This window comes from Carcharodon carcharias, chromosome 27 (genome assembly GCF_017639515.1).
Source record: "Carcharodon carcharias isolate sCarCar2 chromosome 27, sCarCar2.pri, whole genome shotgun sequence".
NCBI classification, from domain to species: domain Eukaryota; kingdom Metazoa; phylum Chordata; class Chondrichthyes; order Lamniformes; family Lamnidae; genus Carcharodon; species Carcharodon carcharias.
The window spans coordinates 2,580,642-2,601,952 of NC_054493.1; the positions used below are offsets into that span (position 1 = coordinate 2,580,642).

Here is a 21,311-nt window from a genome sequence, read left to right on the forward strand (position 1 = left end):
TGGAACTCCCTCCCTAACAGTGCCGTGGGTGTACCTACACCACAGGGGACAAAATCCTGGACCTCCCCCCCTAACAGCGCTGTGGATGTACCTACACCACACGGGACAAAATCCTGGAACTCCCTCCCTAACAGCACTGTGGGTGTACCTACACCACAGGGGACAAAATCCTGGAACTCCCCCCCACTAACTGCGCCGTGGGTGTACCTACACCACAGGGGACAAAATCCTGGAACTCCCTCCCTAACAGCACTGTGGGTGTACCCAGACCACAGAGGACAAAATCCTGGAACTCCCTCCCTAACAGTGCCGTGGGTGTACCTACACCACAGGGGACAAAATCCTGGAACTCCCTCCCTATCAGCACCGTGGGTGTACCTACACCACAGGTGATAAGTTCCTGGAACTCCCTCCCTAACAGCGCTGTGGGCGTACCTACACCACAGGGACAAAATCTGGGAACTCCCTCCCTAACAGCACTGTGGGTGTACCTACGCCACAGGGACAAAATCCTGGAACTCCCTAACAGCACTGTGGGTGTACCTACACCACACAGGGTACAATATCCTGGAACTCCCTCCCTAACAGCACTGTGGGTGTACCTACACCACAGGGGACAAAATCCTGGAACTCCCTCCCTAACAGCACTGTGGGTGTACCTACACCACAGGGGACAAAATCCTGGAACTCCCCCCCACTAACTGCACCGTGGGTGTACCTACACCACAGGGGACAAAATCCTGTAACTCCCTCCCTAACAGCACTGTGGGTGTACCTACACCACAGGGGACCAAATCCTGGACCTCCCCCCCCACTAACAGCGCTGTGGATGTACCTACACCACAGGGGACAAAATCCTGGAACTCCCTCCCTAACAGCACCGTGGGTGTACCTACACCACAGGGGACAAAATCCTGGAACTCCCTCCCTAACAGCGCCGTGGGTGTACCTACACCACAGGGACAAAATCTGGGAACTCCCTCCCTAACAGCACTGTGGGTGTACCTACGCCACAGGGACAAAATCCTGGAAATCCCTCCCTAACAGCGCTGTGGGTGTACCTACACCACAGGGACAAAATCCTGGAACTCCCTCGCTAACAGCACTGTGGGTGTACCTACTTCACATGAACAAAATCCTGAAACTCCCTCCCTAACAGCGCTGTGGGTGTACCTACACCACAGGGACAAAATCCTGGAACTCCCTCCCTAACAGCGCTGTGGGTGTACCTACACCACACAGGGAACAAAATCCTGGAACTCCCTCCCTAACAGCACTGCGGGTGTACCTACACCACAGGGACAAAATCCTGGAACTCCCTCTCTAACAGCACCATGGGTGTACCTAACCACAGGGAAAAAATCCTGGAACTCCCTCCCTTACAGCGCTGTGGGTGTACCTACACCACATGAACAAAATCCTGGAACTCCCTAACAGCGTTGTGGGTGTACCTACACCACACGGGACAAAATCCTGGACCTCACCCACTAACAGCGCTGTGGATGTACCTACACCACAGGGGACAAAATCCTGGAACTCCCTCCCTAACAGCACTGTGGGTGTACCTACACCACAGGGGACAAAATCCTGGAACTCCCCCCCCCCCCCCTAACTGCGCCGTGGGTGTACCTACACCACAGGGGACAAATTCCTGGAACTCCCTCCCTAACAGCACTGTGGGTGTACCTACACCACAGGGGACAAAATCCTGGACCTCCCCCCCCTAACAGCGCTGTGGATGTACCTACACCACAGGGGACAAAATCCTGGAACTCCCCCCCCTAACAGCGCCGTGGGTGTACCTACACCACAGGGACAAAATCCTGGAACTCCCTCCCTAACAGCGCTGTGGGTGTACCTACACCACAGGGGAAAAAATCCTGGAACTTCCTCCCTAACAGCGCCGTGGGTGTACCTACACCACAGGGGACAAAATCCTGGACCTCCCTCCCTAACAGTGCCGTGGGTGTACCTACACCACAGGGGACAAAATCCTGGAACTCCCTCCCTAACAGCACTGTGGGTGTACCTACACCACAGGGGACAAAATCCTGGAACTCCCTAACAGCACTGTGGGTGTACCTACACCACAGAGGACAAAATCCTGGAACTCCCTCCCTAACAGCACTGTGGGTGTACCTACACCACACATGGTACAAAATCCTTGAACTCCCTCCCTAACAGCACTGTGGGTGTACCTACACCACAGGGGACAAAATCCTGGAACTCCCTCCCTAACAGCACTGTGGGTGTACCCACACCACAGAGGACAAAATCCTGGAACTCCCTCCCTAACAGCACCGTGGGTGTACCTACACCACAGGGGACAAAATCCTGGAACTCCCTCCCTAACAGCACTGTGGGTGTACCTACACCACAGGGGACAAAATTCTGGAACTCCGTCCCTACCAGCGCCGTGGGTGTACCTACACCACAGGGACAAAATCCTGGAACTCCCTAACAGCACTGTGGGTGTACCTACACCACAGGGGACAAAATCCTGGACCTCCCTCCCTAACAGCGCTGTGGGTGTACCTACACCACAGGGACTGCAGTGGGTCAAGAGGGTAGCTCACCACCACCTTCTCAAGGGGCAATTAGGGATGGACAATAAATGCTGGGCCCAGCCAGCGAAGCCCACGTGCCGTAAACAAATAAAATATATTGCTTTACATTTAATAAAATGGGGGGCAAAAGATGCTTTAATTGATCATCGAAACTGCAACTTTCTATATTCCACTGAACAACTCGTTGGTTTGTAGCCCTGTTTCGCAGAACGGAGAGGCATGTCACAAAATTCCTTTTTGCCTTGCACTCACGAGGACAATTGCAAGAATGCCAGATTTCGAACTCTCACAACAATTTATACTACTGGAGAGAAGGGTGCCGATTGGTTTGACAAGCTGACTCTGTCTGGCTGAGGCATTGCCGCGTAGGAAGTAATGGGGAGCTGTACACTCCCCAGGCTCCCGGGTTATTCATTAAAAAAAGCCCCGGAGAATGGGTCCCTGCGTATGCGTGTGTGCCTCTTTCTCCCTCTTCTCTTTTTGATGTTATTCCAAACCTCGTTCTTTTGTTACAAATTGCGGGAACAAGAGGTGGCCCGCTCAGCCCTTCCCTCCGCTTGTTCCGCCACCCTTTGGTGACTCGGTGGTTGATCAGCCATCCATGTTCGCATACCCATACCCCTCAGTATCTTTTGATTATCAAGGTAGTCCACCCACCTTCGGATTTGAAATCGATCGATCCAGCCTCATTTGCCGCTTGCGGGGGAGGGAGCGCTAACCTTCGACCTCCCTTGGTGTGCAGAAGCGATTCCTCATTTTCACTCCTGCAAGGTCTGGCGCTAGTTTTTAAGACTCTGTACCCCATCCTCCCCCACCCCCCCCCCCCCCCCCCCCCCCCCCCCCAGCAGAGTGCTCTAACCCCCTCCCCAGCCAGAGGAGCGAGGATACATTGGGTGAAACTCGCCGCTCCCCTTAATACCTTGAAAAGCTCGGTCAAACCAGCCCTCAGCCGTCTCAGTTCCAGGGAACGCATCCCTACAGCCTATGTCACGCTCCCTCCAAGGCCAACATATACTCCCTAAGGAATAATCAGCTCTCACCCGGAAGGTACTGGTCTGGAGCGCCAGCCGAGATATTAGGCTCACTCACGACCTTCCAACCTGCGGCCAATACTGCAAGAACCACGCCCGGCTGGCCGCGCCTTCTGAACCTTAAAAGTACCAGTGCAGGCAGTGGCAAGGCTCCCTCCCTCAGCTCAACGCACTTGCCAAAGCTTTTACGAAAACCCGAAGGGAGCTTCCGAGTTGGCACGCTCTCGCCTCCCTTGAACTAGCCCCCACCCCCCCACTAACTTGATCGGTACGAATTCACCGAACGGTATTTCAGGCACCAAAGCTGTGAGACGCACAGCAGGTTTTTAAGCTGTGCCAGTGTGCGAGACACGCGCATCAAGTAGCCCAGGTTACGGTGGAGACTGAGACTTTCAAGTGGCATGTGGAATGGAGTAATCTCACCACCGTGAATTATACACTAAATAGCACAATTTGAAGAACGGTACAGGGACTGAAGGACCTGCGAGCCCACCTATATACATTGTCGTGAATCCTTCAATGATGGAAAACGGTCGACCTTCACGGGCGGAGAACTTCCTGGAAGAAATTGTGCGTTTTTATTTTCAGAAAAGATGCTGCCTCTTAAAGGGCCGACGCTCGGACCCTGGTTGCCGCTGCTCACTGGAGGAGACGGCATCTCACGGGAAAAGGTAATTAAGTCATTCGAAAGAAGCTGGAGGCCTCTTGACCCCGGTGGACTGTTTTACAAAAGGGTCCACGCGGTGGGTTACCGCTTTGATTGAAAAAAATAAACACCGCCCCCAACGCCCCGGAGCCTGCGTTTTAAGTGCTGGTCGGTTGGGTTTTTGCTTCTGGGGAGAAAACGAGAAGGACCAACAGCTCAAGTAAAGACAGCGGCAGCTCCCGAAGGTCCAAACCCAGTGCCAAAGCAGAGCGCGAGAGGAAGTTGCTCCGAAATGGCTCTTAGCTTCTGAAATTGACTGACTGCAAGCTCTCCTTGAGTCCGCCTGGAAGGCAGTGCAAGAGTCATCGACTGTTATGCAGACCAGCATTGAGAGGCCAACCGGATGCCATTTCGTGGACTCCACCATCTATTCTTTGTCCCCCCCTTTTTTGAACAATTGACTTTCAATCTTTTGACAGAATTTCTCTATTTTATTTGTGTTTGAGCGTGTAAGAGTTAGGGTATTTAGAAAGAGTCATTGTTATACTTTCACATTTCTTACTGTTTGTTAATAAGCCTTGTCTTTCTCCTTGACAAGTCTGGTTTTGTAATAAACACACTTTTGTTGTTTATTGAAGAAACCCGGGCATTGAGTGCTCATTCTGAGATTAAATGGGGGAGGGGGGTTGGTGGGGTGCAAAGCGCTGATTTGGCCGTGTAGCAAGCTAGAGAAGTCACTTAAATATATATGTTGTGTCCCATGGAGTATTGGGTCTAGAGACAGACGGAGCACTCATCCCATCTGGGTCGGAGCAAGGCATCCCTGCTGGACAGCTCGAGAAGGTGGACCTGGGCTGAGTCAAAGTTTGGAGGGAAAAGCGGTCGCTGGACAGTGGGCTGCCTTCAAATAGGCACAGTCAAGATATATTCGCTCAGAAGGTGCGGCGGTGGGGGGGGGGTGGGGGGAGGGTGCAAACAAAGCCAGAGTTCCCTCTGTGACCAAAGACACAGAAATTAAGATAAAGTGTGGCTGTGACTGATGTCAGGGGAGAAACGTACAATTGAGAACCAGGCTGAATGCAGAAGGTGCAAAGTGGAGTGAAAAAGCAATCAAGTGAAGCAAAGAGCGAGCATGAAAAGAGACTGGCAGCTAACATGAAACAGAATCCCAAAGGCTTCTACGGGCGCATAAATAGTAGGATGGCGGGGTAAAAGGAGTAGTATGGCCAAACAAAGCGGACTCACACATGGAGGTAGGAGACGTAGCTGAGGTATAAACCAAATCTTCAAGGAAGAAGATGCCACCAAGTCATGGTGAAAGAGGAGGAAATTCAGACACGAGAAGGGTTTCGAATCGAGGCGGTCAAGGTATTGGACAAGCTACCTATACTTGAAATGGAGAAGACACCGGGACCGGATGAGATGCATCCAAGGTTACTGAGGGAAGTGAGAGTGGACACTGCAAGAGGCACTGGCCATAATTTTCCAGTCTTCTTTAGTGTGAGGGACTAAGACCTTCCTTTGTAATCTTTTTTTCTCTTCTTAAAATATATAGAGATGTGCTCATCATGATTGCTAAAAAATCTCAAACTGGATAAAGACCTAAAATGGCTGAATCTTTGCACGTCTGTGACCCTGACCAAAAGAAGCTACCTGACAGTATTGGGGAAACTCGTGCCTTGTTATCCCCGAGGAGCCACTAACAACCCCCTGTGGGCTGCACAGACCAAATTCAATGAGAGCTGTACAAAGGCCATCTACATTTCATAAGCCAGACCAGCCAACAGGTGTCTGCTAAGACAAAGAACCCCACAAACTTCCTTTCAATTCTTTATGGTTAAGGCATTTAATAATCTTGGGGACCCAGCCAAAGGGATACACATCCTTTGGTCAAAGACAGCGTGGAGAGGTGGGAGTCCTATGACGTGGGCCTCTGGATTGTGGAACCAGTAATCTCTCTTAGGCTTCTATCGTTGTTGACTCTTGGCTTCAGCTAGCCCTTGGCGATGAGACTCGAGACATTCAACTCTTTCCCTGCTGCTCTGTGGAGCCATGAACTTGGTGCCGGGTGTGAGGCCCTGGTCTTTACACACTCTCATCCTCAGGCAGCTGAAGGTTGCGCTGAGCACACTGAAGGCGATGTTGAATCTCATCATCGATGCCCGCCCTCGTTGACAGTAGGTTCCGAAGGTTTGGGACGTGGTCCATGTTGTCCAAGGCCTCATTGTGAATTTTGATGGGTGGGTGGGGGTGTAGTCAGTGCAGTCCCTACCCCGGACAATGAGGTAGTCGAGCAGGTGCCAGCGCTTGGAGCGAGCTTGTTGCTGTGAGGCTTTGTACTTGTCTCTCTAGCGGAACGAGGTGTTGGTTATGACAAGGCCATGTTCCAGGCCTTTTCTCAGGAGCAGGGCACCATTGGTGTTGGATTTCCTTATCGCCCACTCAGCCAATTACACCTCCCCCAGAGGTCTGTGACCTTCCCAACCCCGGTGTTGAAGCGGTGATGCTTGCCTTGCTGAACTGCAAAGTCGCAGTCTGCCTTTTTACCACCTGACTAGCAGCCTCACAGACAAGGAGCTCTGGCCCAGGTTGGCCCCATCTACTCTGCTTCTGCTGGGACTGCTGTGCTATCACCTACAAGACTGATTTGCCCCTGTGTACCTACCTCCTCACGTGAAGGCAACACCACCGGAAAAGTGAATTATACAGCATCGGCTTTTGGCCTGCCCGACCTCCATGAACAAATACCTCATTGGACTTCGATTCTGGGCTCTGGACCCACTTGAACCAATATTTATTTTCTCTGTGCTCTCTGCACCATAAAACCTTTTCTCTACCCCTCTCCTACTCCATGAATGCAAAGGGTTTGTGGGGGGTGAACACTGCAAATCCTTTTTCTCCCATTTCGAGTGTGCACAAAGAAACTAACCCTTTGAGTTCATCCCCTCTCGAGTTTTCTGTGGGAAAATTGGATTGCAGCAAATTGAGGGGTTGGGAAGTACGCCATTGCTTATAAAAGGGAAAGCAAATTTGTTTCTGTTTATGGATGGGTGGTGACAGGAGAATTCAGGGCAGTTTAAATTAAACCCCCTCCTTTCTGTAACTCATAGGCTCAGGAGTGGTGCCAGAGGTCTGGAGAATTGCAAATGTTACATCCTTGTTCAAAAAAAGTGTAAGGATAAGCCCAGCAACTATAGGACGGTCAGTTTAACTTCAGTGGTGGGGATACTTCAAGAAACAATAATTCAGGAGAAAATTAATAGTCATGTGGACAAATGTGGGTGAATTAAAGAAAGCCAGCACAGGATTTCTTAAGGGAAAAATCGTGTTTCGCCAACCTGCAGGAGCTTTTTGAAGAGGTAACAGAGAAGGTTGATCCGGGCAACGCCGTCGATGTGGTGTACATGGACTTCCACAAGGCGTTTGATACAGTGCCACATGACAGACTTGGGAGAAAAATTAAGAGCTCGTGGGATAAAACAGATACGAGATTGGCTTAGCGATGGGAGGCAGAGAGCATGTGTTTCAGGCTGGAGGAAGGTTGGTACAGGAGTCCCTCAAGGGACCCTTGCTTTCCCCGAATATATATCAATGGCCTAGACCTTGGTGTATGGGGCACAATTTCAAAATGTGCGATTGATACAAAACTGGGAAGCATTGTGAACTGTGAGGAGGATAGTGCAGAACTTCAGAAGGACATAGACCAGTTGGTGGAATAGACAGATGGCAGATGACGTTCCATACAAAGAAATGTGAGGTGATTAATTTTGGTAGGAGGAACATGGAGAGACATTATAAAATAAAGGATACAATTCTGCAGATGCAGAGGGACCTGGGTGTATATGTCCATAAATCATTGAAGGTGGCTGGATGGGTTGAGGGAGCGGTTAATAAAACAGGCAGTGTCTTGGGCTTTATTAACAGGGTCATAGAGTGCAAGAGCAAGGGGGTTATGTTGAACTTGTATAAGACACCAGTTCAGCCTCAACCGAAGTGTTGTGTCCAGTTCTGGGCTCCGCACTTGCATATGAAGGCATTGGAGAGAGAGCGCGGAAAGGATTCATGAGAATGATTCCAGGGATGAGGAACTTTAGTCACGTGGACAGATTGGAGAAGTTGGGGACTGTTCTCCTTGGGGAGGAGAAAGTCAAAGGGAGATTTGATGATCGAGAGGTTCAAAACCATGAGGGGGGTCTGGGTCAGAGCTGACAGGGATAAACTGTTCCCATTGGCGGGAGGATCGAGAACCAGAGGGACACGGGTTTAAGGTGATCGGTAAAAGGAACGAGGGCCACATGAGGAGAAACCTTTTGACGCCGTGAGTGGTCAGGATCTGGAAGGCGCTGCCCAAGAGTCTGGGGGAGGTAGGTTCAATGGAGGCTTTCAAGAGGGAATCAGATTATTATCTGACAAGGGAAAATGTGCGGGGTTACAGGATTGAGGTGGGGGAGTGGCACTAGTGAGTTGTTCATTCGGAGAGCCAGCAGAAGGTAAGATGTACAAAAAGCAAGGCAGACATTGCTAAATCCTGATATAAAACACTGGATAGACACCAGTTCAAGTGTTGCAAACACTTCAGGAAGGATTTCAAGGGCTCGGAAAGGGTGCAGAGAAGATTTAGGTTGGAATCAAAGTTTAAGGAGAGGGTAAGAGTACAGGTTAGTGACGAGGCTGATTGTTACCAAAAAGTGAAAGGGCCAGAGTGTGTGAACACCGTATTGCACCAAAGAGTCATATAAGAGTAGGGAAAATTGACAATAGGGCAAACTTAAAGGCTTTGTATCTGAATGCACGTAGCATTTGGAATCAAACTAATGAGTTAACAGCGCAAATAGAGATCAATAGGTATGATTTGGTGGCGATTACTGAGATGTGGTTACAGGGAGAACAGGTTTGGGAGTTGAATATCCAAGGGTACTCAGTGTTTCGGAAGGATAGGCAGGAAAGAAAAGGAGGTGGTGTAGCTTTGTTAGTAAAGGAAGAGATCAGTGCTATAGTGAGGAATGATATAGGCACTGGAGAGCAAGACGTAGAGTCAGTCTGGGTAGAAATAAGAAATAGCAAGGGAAAGAAGTCTCTGGTGGGAATAATTTATAGGTCCCCAAACAGTAGTTCAGCAGTAGGGCACAGTATAAACCAGAACATACTGGGAGCATGTAAGAAAGGCAAGGCAATAATCATGGGTGATTTTAATATGCATATAGACTGGACTAATCAAATTGGCAAGGGCAGCCTCGAGGGAGAGTTCACAGTGTGTATTAGAGATTGTTTCTTGGAGCAATATGTTGTGGAACCAACCAGGGATCAGGCTATTCTGGATTTGGTTTTGTGTCATGAGATGGGATTAATTAATGATCTCATAGTAAAGGATCCTCTAGGGAAGAGTGATCATTGAGTGTTAGAATTTCAAGTTAATTTTGAGAGTGAGAAACGTGAGTCCCACACTAGTATTCTGGAGTTAAACAAAGGTAACTACATAGGCATGAGGGCAGATTTGGCCCTAGTGGACTGGGCAGGAAGTCTACAAGGTGGGACAGTTGACGAACAGTGTCAGATATTTAAGGAGATATTCAATTCCTCCCAAGTTAGATATATTCCAAAGAGGAAGAAAGATGGTAAGAGGGGGAACAGTGTCCATGGCTAAGCAAGGAAGTTAAAGATAACATAAAGGCAAAAACTAAGGCACACCAAATTGCAAAGGTCAGTGGCAGGCTGGAAGATTGGGAAACTTTTAAAGATCAACAAAGGGTTACTAAAAAAATAATAAAAAGAGCAAAGGTAAATTATGAAAGAAAATTAGTGCAAAATGTAAAATCTGATAGCAAAAGCTTCTACAAGTATATAAAAGGGAAGAGAGTAGCTAAAGTGAATGTTGGTCCCTTGGAGGACGAGACTGGGGAGTTAATAGTGGGGAATTCAGAAGTGGCAGTGATGCTTAACCAATATTTTGCCTCAGTTTTCATGGTGGAGGGCACTCGTACCACCCCAATAGTAACAGGTAGTGCAGAAGGTATAGAGAAGGAGGAACTTGGAACAACCACCATCACTAGAGAAAAAGTACTGAGCAAACTATTGGGATTAAAGGGTGACAAGTCCCCAGGACCTGATGGCCTATATCACAGGGTCTTAAAGGAAGTGACAGCAGATATAGTAAATGCATTGGTTATAATATTCCAAAATTCCCAGGAATCTGGAAAGGTTCCAGTGGATTGGAAAAATGCTAATATAACACCCTTATTCAAAAAGTGGGGAGGCAGAAAGTAGGAAACTATAGACCAGTTAGTTTAACGTCTGTCGTTGGGAAATTGTTGGAATCCATTATTAAGGAAGTAGTAATGGGGCATTTGGAAAGTCAAAATGCAATCCACCAGAGTCAGCATGGTTTTATGAAGAGTAAATCGTGTTTGACTAATCTGCTAGAGTTCTTTGAAGGTGTGACAAGCAAAGTGGATAATGGGGATCCTGTAGATGTAGTATACCTGGACTTGCAGAAGGCCTTTGAAAAGGTGCAGCACAAAAGATTAATACACAAGATAAGATCACACGGAGTTAGGGGTAATATATTAGCTTGGATAGAGGATTGGATAACCAACAGAAAGCAGAGAGTCAGGATAAATGGGTCTTTTTCAGGATGGCAAGCTGTAACTAGCGGGGTGCCACAGGGTTCGGTCCTTGGGCCCCAACTATTTACAATCGATATCAATGGCTTGGATTCAGGGATAGAAGGTACTATAGCTAAATTTGCAGATGACACCAAAATAGGTGGGAAAGTAAGTTGCAATGAAGAAATAAGACATTTACAAATGGATATGGACAGGTCAGGTGAATGGGCCAAAATTTGGCAGATGGGAGTTTAACGCTGATAAGTGGTAGGTTATCCATTTTGGTCGGAAGAATAAAAAGGGGACTTATTATTTAAATGGAGAGAAACTTCAGAATGCTTCAGTGCAGAGGAATCTGGGTGTCCTGGTGCATGAATCGCTGAAAGCTAGTATACAGGTACAGCAGGTAATAAGGGAGGCAAGTGGAATTTTGGCATTTATTGCTAAAGGAATAGAGTATAAAATAGTGAAGTGTTGTTGTAACTGTACAAGGTATTGGTGAGTCCGCACCTGGAGCACGGTACACAGTTTTGGTTCCCCTTACTCGAGGAAGGAAGTAGTTGCACTGGAGGCGGTTCAGAGGAGGTTGGCTAGATTGATTCCAGAGATGTGGGGCTTATCTTACGAGGAGAGATTGAGCAGTTTAGGCCAATACTCGCTGGAGTTCAGAAGGATGAGAGGAGATCTAATTGAGGTGTATAAGATGCTAAAGGGGATGGACAAAGTAGACATGGAGCAGATGTTGCCCCTTGTGGGGAATTCTAAAACGAGAGGCCACAGTTTCAGGCTAAGGGGTGGTAGATTTAAATCAGACATGAGGAGCAATTGCTTCTCTCAAAGGGGGGTGAATCTGTGTGGAATTCACTACCTCAGAGAGCAGTGGGTGCCGGGACGCTGAATAAATTTAAGGAGGAGATATAGACAGATTTTTAATTAGCAATGGGGTGAAAGGTCATGGGGAAGAGGGCAGGAAATTGGAATTGAGGCTGAAATGAGATCAGCCACGATCGTAATGAATGGCGGGGCAGGCTCGAGGGGCTGAATGGCCCACTCCTGCTCCTAGTTCTTGTGTTCTTACGTAACACAAATTGTGAAGGGGACATAAAGAGGCCACAAACAGGTTAAGTGGGAGGGCAAAGATCTGGCAAATGGAGTATAATGTGGGAAAATGTGAAATTGTGCATTTTGGCAGGAAGAAGTACAGAGAAGCATGTTACCTAAATGGTGAGAGATTGCAGAGCTCTGAGATGCAGAGGGATCTGGGTGTCCTAGTGCATGAATCTCAGAAGGTTAGTATGAAGTGTGTTATCTAAATGGTGAGAGATTGCAGAGCTCTGAGATGCAGAGGGATCTGGGTGTCCTAGTGCATAAATCACAGGTTAGTATGCAGGTACAGCAGGTCAATAGGAAAGCTAATAGAATGTTATCATTTATGTGAGGGGAATTGATTACAAAAGTAGGGAGGTTCTGCTTCAGTTGTACAGGGCAGTGGTGAGACCACATCTGGAGTACTGTGTACAGTATTGGTCTCCTTATTTAAGGAAGGATGTAAATCTGTTGAAAGCAGTTCAGAGAAGCTTTACTAGACAAATACCTGAATGAGACTGTTTCTTAGAGCGACACATTCTGGAACCAACCAGAGAGCAGGTTATATTAGACATGGTATTGTGTAATGTGACAGGGTTAATTAATGACCTGAGAGTGAAGGCAGTGACCACAATTTGATTGATCTTTACATCCAGTTCGAGAGGGAGAAGGGTGGGTCTAAGACTAGTATTTTAAACTTAAATAAGGGCCACTATGGGGGCATGAATGCTGAGCTTGCTTAATTGAACTGGGATACAAGGCTCGAGGATAGATCAATAGAGAAGCAGTGGCAGGCGTTTAAGGGGATATTTTGGAACACTCAGGATACGTATATTCCAATGGTAAGGAAAAATTTGAAGGGAAGGGCCCACCATCCGAAGTTAAGGAAAGCATCAAACTTAAGGAAACAGCACGTAACTGTGCAAAGAGGTCAGATGCTTGGTCATCATACAGAGACCAGCGGAGAATGACGAGAAAGTTCATCAGGAGGAAGAAGTTCGAGTATCAGAGGAGGCAGATAGAAATGTAAAATGGAAAGCAAGAGTTTCCACAGGTATTTAAAAAGAGTAAGAATGATAAATAAGGAAAAGGCGGATCAAACGAACAAATAGTTTGCTTCTGTCTTCACTATAGAAGATACAAAAAAACATTCCAATAATAGCTGTAAATCAAGTGGTGGAAGGGAGAGAACATTCTTTAAATTTGCGCCTGAGTTGCAGGCATCACTGGCTGGGCCAGTGCTTTTATCAGGAGCCATTTAAGAGTCAACCACAAAGATAGGCGGAGGGACAGGTAGTATTGAGGAGGCGGGGAGGCTGCAGAAGAATTTGGACAGGTTAGGAGAATGGGCAAAGAAGTGGCAGATGGAATACAACGTGTGGAAGTGTGAGGTCATTCACTTTGGTAGGAAGAATAGAGGCATGGACTTTTTTCTAAATGGGGGAGGGAATTCAGAAATCTGGAGTGCAAAGGGACTTGGGAGTCCTAGTCCAGGATTCTCTTAAGGTTAACTTGCAGGTTGAGTCGGTAGTTAGGAAGGCAAATGCAGTGTTGGCATTTATATCGAGAGGGCTAGAATGTAAAAGCAGGGATGAGCGGCTGAGGCTTTATATAAGTCTCTGGTCAGATCACATTTAGAATATTGTGAGCAATTTTGGGCCCCGTGTATCTCAGGAAGGATGTGCTGGCCCTGGAGAGGGTCCAGAGGAGGTTCACGAGAACGATCCCAGGAATGAAAGGCTTAACATATGAAATGTTTGAGGACTCGGGGTCTATACTCGATGGAGTTTAGAAGGATGAGTGGGGGGGGATCTGATTGAAACTTACAGAATACTGAAAGGCCTGGATAGAGTGGGTCGTGGGGAAGATGTTTCCATTAGTAGGAGAGAATCGGACCCGAGGGGCACAGACTCAGAGTAAAGGGAAGACCTTTTAGAACAGAGATGAGGATAAACTTCTTTAGCCAGCGAGAGGTGAATCTATGGAATTCATTGCCACAGAAGGCTGTGGAGGCCAGGTCATTGAGTGTATTTAAGAGCGAGATAGATAGGTTCTTGATTGGTAAGGGGGTCAAAGGTTACGGGGAGAATGGGGTTGAGAAACTTATCAGCCATGATTGAATGGCGGAGCAGACTCGATGGGCCGATTGGTCTAATTTCTGCTCCTATGTCTTATGGTCTTATTGCTGGGGGCCTGGAGTCACATGTAGGGCAGGCCAGGTAAGGACGGCATATCTCCTTCGCTAAAGGGGGCATTAGTGAACAAAGATGGGCTTTTTCCAACAATTGGCAAAGGTCTCATGTGCCGTGGTGGGGATTTGAACCCAGGTCCCCAGTGCACTGCCCTGGGTCTCGGGATTGCTCGTCCAGTGGCTTTGCCACTGCCACCACTACAATCACTGGGGGAAGAAGCACTAAGCAAACCGATGGGGCTGCGGGCTGAGAAGTCCCCATGTCCTGGTGGGCTCCATCCTAGGGTCTTAAAAGAGGTGGCTAATGAGGTAGTCCAGCGATGCACTGGTGTTAATCTTCCAAAATTTGCTGGATTCTGGGAGGGTTCCATCAGACTGGAAAGTAGCAAATGCAACCCCTCCAATCAAGAGGGGAGGGTTGGCAGAAAACCGGAGACGGTAGGCCAGGAATGATCCCAGGAATGAAAGGCTTGACACCTGTTCCGGGGAAGGCGTTAGAATCGATCATTAAGGAGGTTATAGCCGGGCACTCAAGAGAACCTCAAGGGAAGCGTCAGCTTGGTGTTGTGAACGGGAAATCATGTTTAACCCATTTATTGGGTGTTCTTCGAAGGAGTAACATGCACTGTGGATAAAGGGGAAACTGTGGATGTGCTGCCCTTGGATTTCCAGAAGGCATTTGATAAGGTGCCACATCCAAGGTTACTTTGGTGGAAAATAAAAGCTCGTGGTGTAGGGGGTAAGGTATGGATAGAAGATTGGCTGTCTGACAGGAAGCAGAGAGCAGGCATAAATGGGTCTTTTTCAGATTGGCAGGATGTGATGAGTGGAATCCCACAGGGCCTCTGTGCTGGGGCCTCCACTTTTTACCAATTTATATCAATAACTTAAACGAGGGGAGTGAAGGCGCAGTAGCTAAGTTTACAGATGATGCAAAGATAGGTAGGAAAGTATGGTTTGAAGAAGACATGAGGAGGTTGCAGATGGAGAAAGATAGGCGGAGTGAGTTGGCCAAAATCCAGCACTTGGAGCTTAATGTGGGAAAATGTGAAGTTCACTTTGGCAGGAAGAGTAAAAAAGCAAGAGTTTGACCTCAACGGAGAACTGCAGAATCCTGAGGTGCAGAGGGATCTGGGTGTTCTGGTGCATGAGTCACAAAAGGTTAGTGTGATGGTACAACAAGTATTTAAGAAGGCTAATGGAACGCTATCCTTTATTGCAAGAGGAATTGAACAGAAAAGCAAGGATGTTATGTTTCAGTTATACAGGGCGCTGGTGAGTCCGCACCTCGAATACTGTGTGCAGTTTTGGGGTCTCCTTATTTAAGGAAGGGTGTAAATGCTTTGGAGACGGTTCAGAGGATGTTCACGAGATCGATACCTGGAATGAGCGGGTTGTCTTGGGCTTGTTTCCACTGGAGTTTAGAAGAGTGGGGGGGCGGGGTGATTCGATTGAAGTTTACAAGATCCTGAACACTCTCGACAAGGTGGACTTGGAGAGGAAGTTTCCTCTGGTAGGTGAATCCAGAACGAGGGGTGGGGGGGGGCACTGGTTTAAAATTAGGGGTCGCCCTTTTAGGACAGAGACGAGGAGAATTTTTTTTTCTCCGAGGGTTGCATGAGTTTGGAACTCTCTGCCTCAGGAGGTGGTGGAGACGGGGAAGGGGGTCACTGAATATTTTTAAGGTGAAGGTAGAGAGACTCTTGTTCGGCAAGGGGATCGGAGGTTATCGGGGGTTAGATGGGAACGTGGGACTCGAAACGCAAACAGATCAGCCGCGATCTCATTGAATGGCAGAGCAGAGTCGAGGGGCCGAATGGCCTCCTCCTGTTCCTGTTTCTTGTGGGTTGTCTGATGAGGAAAGGTCGGACAGGTCAGGCTTGTATCCATTGGAGTTTAGGAGAGTGAGAGGCGACTCGATTGAAACCTTTTAAGATCCTGAGGGGGGGTCCCAGACAGAGTGGGACATGGAGCGGATGTTTCCTCTTGTGGGAGAATCTAGAACGAGGGTCGGGGGGGGGGGGGGGGGGGGTCACTGTTTATAAATAAGGGACAGAGACGAGGAGAATCTTTTTCTCTCCGAGGTTGGTGAGTGTTTGGAACTCTCTTCCTCAAAAGGTGGTGGGAAGCGGGATCTCTTTAACATTTTTAAGGGAGAGCTGGATAGATTCTTGATTCACAAGGGGGGGTGGTGAAAGGTTAACGGGGGGGTGGGCAGGGAATGGGGGGCTGAGGTTACCATCGGATCAGCCACGGTCTTACTGAAGGTGGGGGGAGCAGGGCTCGAGGGGCTGAGTGGCCCACTCCTGCTCGTCATTCGTATCTTCGTAAAAGCCGGAATTGTTTTCCCTAGAGCAGAGGAGGTTAAGGGCGGATTTAACTGAGAGTGTTCAACTAGCCCTTTCGACGATAAAAACGAAAAAAACTGCTGATGCCGGAAATCCCCAAAACGAAGACAGAATTACCTGGAAAAACTCAGCGGGTCCGGCGGCATCGGCGGAGGAGAAAAGTTTCTGTCCGAGGGTCACGGGGGGCTCGGAACGTCAACCTCCCCTTCCTTCTCCGCCGAGGCGGCCGGACCCGCCGGGTCTTCCCGGGGTAATTCTGTTTCTGTTTTAGCTGCCGCCCCTCCCCACCCCCCCCCCCCCCCCCCACCCCGACGAGCCGGAAGCGACACCCCAAAACGAAGACAGAATTACCTGGGAAAAACTCAGCGGGTCCGGCGGCATCGGCGGAGGAGGAAAGTTTCCGTCCGAGGGTCACGGGGGGCTCGGAAAGTCGGACCCCCCCCCCCTTCCTTCTCCGCCAAGGCGGCCGGACCCGCCGGGTCTTCCCGGGGTAATTCTGTTTCTGTTTTAGCTGCCGCCCCTCCCCACCCCACCCCGACGAGCCGGAAGCGACACCCCAAAACGAAGACAGAATTACCTGGGAAAAACTCAGCGGGTCCAGCGGCATTGGCGGAGGAGGAAAGTTTCCGTCCGAGGGTCACGGGGGGCTCGGAACGTCGACATCCCCCCCCTTCCTTCTCCGCCGAGGCGGCCGGACCCGCCGGGTCTTCCCGGGGTAATTCTGTTTCTGTTTTAGCTGCCGCCCCTCCCCACCCCACCCCCCCCCCCCCACCCCGACGAGCCGGAAGCGACACCCCAAAACGAAGACAGAATTACCTGGGAAAAACTCAGCGGGTCCGGCGGCATCAGCGGAGGAGGAAAGTTTCCGTCCGAGGGTCACGGGGGGGCTCGGAACGTTGACCCCCGCCCCACCCTTCCTTCTCCGCCGAGGCGGCCGGACCCGCCGGGTCTTCCCGGGGTAATTCTGTTTCTGTTTTAGCTGCCGCCCCTCCCCACCCCACCCCGACGAGCCGGAAGCGACACCCCAAAACGAAGACAGAATTACCTGGGAAAAACTCAGCGGGTCCGGCGGCATCAGCGGAGGAGGAAAGTTTCCGTCCGAGGGTCACGGGGGGGCTCGGAACGTCGACCCCCCCCCCCACCCTTCCTTCTCCGCCGAGGCGGCCGGACCCGCCGGGTCTTCCCGGGGTAATTCTGTTTCTGTTTTAGCTGCCGCCGCCGCCACCCCCCCCCCACCCCACCTAACCACCACCCCATGCACCCCAACCCACCATCCCCACCCGCCCCCCCACCCCAACCTACCCCCCACCCACCCCACCACCCCACCACCCCACCCCACCCCCACCACCCACCCCGACGAGCCGGAAGCGACACCATGGGCCCGGCAGCCTCCAGCGCGGGGCACGGACAAAACGAGAGATGAAGAGGTGGTCGGGGGTGGGTGGCTGCTGGCGCGCGAGAGAGGTCGCCCTTCCGAACCGGCCGGCGAAATAACAGGCTGGCAGACCGCGGCATCAGGCTAAGCCCGGAGGTTGGGAGTTTATTAGGAAAGCACGGGATTACACAGAAGCGGGATGGCCCAATGGCGGCGCTGTCACCTCCGGGAGCAGACGTCGGGCTTCACGGGGACGGGGACGGGGACTCCGGCGGCGGCTGCTGCTGGGAGGAGCGGGGGGGCGGGCGGCGGTGGTGGTGGTAGTTGGCCGGCCGCCCTCTTCTTCTTCTTAAACCGGTACTTGAGTTGGCTGCGGGCGGCCTTCAGCAGGTCCGGCGAGCCCTTGACGTGCTGGTAGAACTCGGCGCAGCTCATGCCGTAGTTGAGCTGCACCTGCAGCTCGGCCTTGACCAGGCCCTCGCTCAGCCGGTTGCGCTCCTTGCTCCACAGCCGGGTCATGAGGCCGAAGACCCGCTCGCAGTAGCCGTTGGAGACGGGGATGGACAGGGCGAAGGAGACCAGCTGGAAGAGCTGGCCGCCCTGGCCCGGCGGCAGCCGCCGGAAGACCTCCACCCAGCGCCGGTCGACCCGCGGCTCCCGCGCGGCGGCCTCGGCCCGCAGGCCGCGCAGGGCGCCCAGCTCGTCGCGCAGGCGCCGCGGGTCGAGCGGCAGGCCCAGCGACCCGGCCAGGGCCTCCACCTCGGCCCGGCCCAGCTCGCGCTCCAGCGAGAGGGCGGCCAGGCCGCCCCACGGGGGGCCGGGCCGGCCGCCGCCCTCCTCCAGCGGCGCCAGGCAGCGCGAGAGGGCGGCGCCGGCCTCGGCCTCGAAGCGCCGGCGGGCGGCGGCCGGCAGGCCGGCCAGGCCGGCCTGGCAGGCCGGGCCGTAGCAGCGGTCGGCCCGCAGGCGCCGCAGCTCGGCCGCCAGGCCGCGCAGGGCGGGGGCCAGCTCGGCGCAGGTGGCCTCGGGCCGCTCCAGCCGGGCCAGCGCCTGCTGGAAGGCCGCCATCAGGTGGTGGGCGAAGTGGACGTAGCAGAGGGGCAAGGGGTCGGCCTGGGCGAAGGCCTGGCGCAGCGCGGCCCCGCCCCCGCCGCCTCCGCCTCCGCCGCTGGCGCCCCCGCCGGCCAGGAAGTGCACCCGCAGCGCCTCCCAGCTGGCGGCCAGCTGGGCCACGGCCGGCAGCAGCGAGAGCCAGCGCACCGGCGCGCGCCGCAGCAGCTCCTTGTAGTCCCGCCGCAGGAAGGCGGTGAAGGCGCGCAGGCCCTCGCCGCCGGAGGGGGCGCTGTCGGCGGAGGCCGAGCAGGCGGAGGAGGCGGACAGCTCGCCGCACACCTTCAGCACCAGCCACTCCACGTCGAAGCTGAGGCCCTTGAGGCCCTGGCGGACCCCCTCGTGCAGCAGCCGGCAGTGGCAGGCCACCAGCAGGGCCGCCCCGTGCCGCTGCCGCAGCCAGCGGTGGGCGGCCGCGTGCTTGCCGGCGTCGGCCGCCGCCCCGTCGGCCACGTAGGCCGAGAGGCGGGCCCCCTCCAGCCGGCACTGCCGCAGCAGGCCGTCCAGGCGGGCGGCCAGGGCCCGCCCGGCCTCCTCCTGGTCCCCGCCCTCCTCCCCCCCCCGGTAGCAGTCCAGCAGCCCGTGCCGCAGGCCCCGGGCCCGGTCGAAGTAGCGGACGGTGACCGGGTAGAAGGTGCGGCCGCCCCGGTTGGAGGCGTCGGCCGACAGGGAGAAGGCGCCGGCCGCCCGCAGGCCCGACAGCAGCAGCGCCCGCGAGTGGGGGGCCAGCACGTTCTCGGTCAGGCTGGCCGCCTTGGTGCGGCCGCAGTGGACGGGCCGGGGGGCCTGGTGGTGGAGGACGGCGGCCTCGGCCCAGGGCGGGGCCTCCCCGGCCCTAAGCGGGTGGGCGTGGTCTCCCCCTGCCCCTCCCCCTCCCCCTCCGTCCAGGCTGTCCCCGCCCCGCCTCCTGTGGGCGTGGTCTCCGTCCGGGCCGTCCCCGCCCCGCCTCCGGTGGGCGTGGCCTCCTCCTGCCCCGCCCCCTCCCCCTCCCCCTCCCCCTCCGTCCAGGCTGGAGTAGCTGAGGTGCTGGGTCACCCCCCGGTAGATCTCGGCCAGCTGGGCCGCCGTGGCCAGGTTCTCGCGGGCCTCGGCCTCGCGGGCGGCCGGGGGCGGGGCCGGGGGAGGGGGAGGGGGCGGGGCCGAGGCCGAGGCCGAGCCCCGGTTCTTCACCGCCTCCTTGTGGCGGGTGCAGTCGGCGTGGCCCCGCACGGCCCGCCGGCCCTCGTACTTGACGGAGAAGGCCTGGCGGCACAGCAGGCACTCGGCCGTCGACTGGTCGACCTTGCGCAGCCAGGGCCGGTACTCGGGGTGCAGGGCGCACCAGTCGTCGTTGTAGCTGCAGTAGTACTTGCGCCGGCGCTTGGGCCCGGCCCCGGCCCCGGCCCCGGCCCCGGCCCCGGCCCCCCGCTCCGGGCTGCCCCCCACCGTCACCTTCACCACGTCCGGGCCCAGCTCCTCCATCGCCGCGGCTCCGCGGGGCGGGGGCTTCCTCCGCACCCCAACCTGCAGAGAGGGGGAGGGGGGAGGGGGGGAGGGGAGGGGGGAGGGGGAGGGGGGAGGGGAGGGGGAAGGGGGAGGGGGAAGGGGGAAGGGGGAGGGGAGGGTGGGGAAGGGGGAGGGGAGGGTGGGGGAGGGGGGGAAGGAGGGGAGAGAGAGTGGGGGAGAGGGGAGAGGGGGAGAGGGAGGGGGGGGAGGGGAGAGAGAGGGGGGAGAGAGGGGAGGAGGGGGGAGAGGGGGAGGGGGGAGGGGGAGGGGGGAGGGGGGAGGGGGGAGGGGAGGGGGGAGGGGGAGGGGGGAGGGGAGGGGGGAGGGGGAGGGGAGGGAGGGGGAGGGGAGGGTGGGGGAGGGGGGGAAGGAGGGGAGAGAGAGTGGGGGAGAGGGGAGAGGGGGAGAGGGGGGGGCGAGGGGAGAGAGAGGGGGGAGGAGGGGGGAGGGGGAAGGGGGAGGGGGGGAGGGGTGGGGGAGGGGAGGGGGGGGAGGGGAGAGAGTGGGGGAGAGGGGAGGGGGGGGAGGGGGGGGGGAGGGGAGAGAGAGTGGGGGAGAGGGGAGAGGGGGAAGGGGGAGAGGGAGGGGGGGAGAGGGGAGAGGGGGAGGGGAGGGGGGAGGGGGGGAGGGGAGAGAGAGGGGGGGAGAGAGGGGGGGAGGGGAGAGAGAGGGGGGAGAGAGGGGAGGAGGGGGGGGAGAGAGGGGAGGAGGGGGGGGAGAGGGGAGGGGGGGGAGGGGAGGAGGGGAGAGAGAGTGGGGGAGAGGGGAGAGAGTGGGGGAGAGGGGAGAGAGAGTGGGGGAGAGAGAGTGGGGGAGGGGGGAGAGGGGAGAGAGAGTGGGGGAGAGAGAGAGGGGAGAGGGGAGAGAGAGTGG

At 54.0% G+C, this 21,311-nt stretch overlaps 1 long non-coding RNA gene across 1 annotated transcript in view; it reads right to left on the reverse strand.

Moving 5' to 3' along the window:
- Window positions 1-20,349: 20,349 nt before the first annotated feature.
- The window catches only part of LOC121270634, a 31,051-nt gene continuing 30,089 nt past the window's right edge, over window positions 20,350-21,311 (reverse strand). The window contains exon 3 of the long non-coding RNA XR_005941587.1: window positions 20,350-20,456. This is a non-coding gene — a long non-coding RNA (uncharacterized LOC121270634). The remainder of the gene's footprint in view (window positions 20,457-21,311) is intronic.